The sequence below is a fragment of the Heteronotia binoei genome, chromosome 13, assembly GCF_032191835.1.
Source record: "Heteronotia binoei isolate CCM8104 ecotype False Entrance Well chromosome 13, APGP_CSIRO_Hbin_v1, whole genome shotgun sequence".
In the NCBI taxonomy this organism is placed as follows: Eukaryota; Metazoa; Chordata; class Lepidosauria; order Squamata; family Gekkonidae; genus Heteronotia; species Heteronotia binoei.
Genome location: NC_083235.1, coordinates 40,910,853 through 40,912,619, shown reverse-complemented (window position 1 = coordinate 40,912,619; position 1,767 = coordinate 40,910,853). Strand labels below are relative to the sequence as shown.

General features: G+C 39.6%; 1 non-coding gene across 1 annotated transcript; it reads left to right on the top strand.

Moving 5' to 3' along the window:
• Nucleotides 1-1,385: 1,385 nt before the first annotated feature.
• LOC132582018 (U1 spliceosomal RNA) lies at nt 1,386-1,556 on the top strand. The gene has a single exon (XR_009556156.1). It is a non-coding gene; the product is annotated as a U1 spliceosomal RNA (small nuclear RNA).
• Nucleotides 1,557-1,767: the final 211 nt, after the last annotated feature.

Genomic DNA, 1,767 nt, shown 5'->3' with positions numbered 1-1,767 from the left:
ACTTTTTTCTAAAAAAAAAAGTTTTGCTCTCAGGGATGTTAAAATAAATGAAGAAGACCTTCTTGAAGCTGAAGAAAATAAATTATTAGCCCTCGGGGGCTGAAGAAAATAAATAGGAAAGCCTTCTCAGGGCTAAAGAAAATAAATTAAACATAAAAAGATGCTATTTCAGGGACAAAGATTTATCTTTTTTTTTTTTTTTTAAAGCTTGAAGAAGAGCCCAGCTAATATTCCAGAGTTCCATATTGGAGATCTTTGTTGTTGTTTTTTCCTTGCAGAATCCATTAAGCTCAGCAATCTTAAGCCCCTCCTCCCTCTGATTTTCAAAGCACTAGCAGCTTTTGTCAGTCTCCCTCTCTTCCTCCTGAACTAAATGTCTCTCTCCCCTCCTTTCCCCCCAAATTATGCTTCTGTGCCATTCCCTTCAGAGGACACTTTGCATATAAGAAAAAAGTGCTATTTTATCCCTGAGACTGTCAAAATGAGGACAGTCTGTTTTATCATATGCATCTTTTTATCAGCTCCTCTTTCAGAATTGTTCAGTATCATTCTTGATAGGCTGTGGAGGGTACATACCTTTCCCCTGCCTCCCAACCAGGATAGTTTGCAGAACTTTGGCAACCACAGTGACGTAAACATCATCAAATACATGGCTTCCAGATAGCACAGCAGATTAATGTTGTGTTTTGGACTGGAATGTACAAAATGTTTTAAAAGCGTCACTCTGCCTTTTGATGTAGATCTAACATTAAGGTTCTGCAGAAGAGCACATCACTGTTCAGTCCTTGATAGGTCCATTAAAAGGATCTAATGTAGCAAGTATTGTGCAGGACCTTTATCTACCTTAGAACTTGGAGACCAACTACGAAGCCGAGTAGACAATACTGCACTATATGCACTCATTAAGGCAACTTCCTATGTTCATATACTACCCAGTTTGCAAAAAACTTTGGGTAGCAAGGCAACATGTGTCCTTGAAAATGCTTCTGGCTCAAGGAGAAGGGCTGTAACTCAGTGGCAGAACACCTAGGGCCCTTTCAAACAGCCTTTATAATCCACTTTAGCAGCCAGTTACTAAAAGGTTTTTTTGTATCATTTCAGACATCATCATTTTGACTCCAGGCTGCTAACGGATTTTATTTTAAATACAAAACTGCTTGTTTTAAATACAAAACTGCTTGTGTCACATTGGCAAAGTGCAACTAATCAAGTTTTATTAAAATGGCTTTCTTCCATTTTCAGGTCCTCTCTGCACTTCTCAGTCACTGTAGTGTGGTATTTGAAATGTCTGACGTGCTTCTGAAAGTGCTGCTTTTTAACTGCCCTTTTTTGTATCCATCTCAATATCACTTTACTCTGAATCAGGCCAATGATGGATAACAACCATACTTACCTGGCAGGGAAGACACCATGATCAGGAAGTAGCTTTCCCAGGGTGAGGCTCACTCGTCGCACTCTGGGTGTGCTGACTCCTGCAATTTTCCCAAATGCAAGAAACTCAACTGCATAATTTGTGGTAGTGGGGGGGATGGATAACAACCAATTTAGAGCACCAATGTGAAAAAGGCTCTAGTTTATATGCAGAAGGTTCCAAGTTCAACCCATGGCATATCAAACAGAAGGATCTTAGAACAAAATAGGAGTTCATTGACACCCTTAAGACCAACAAAGTTCCATTCAGAATGTAAGCTTTCGTGTGCATGATGAAATGTAGTACAATGAGCAGTGCTACATATAGCTGGTGGGCAGTGGTTAAGCATGCAAAAT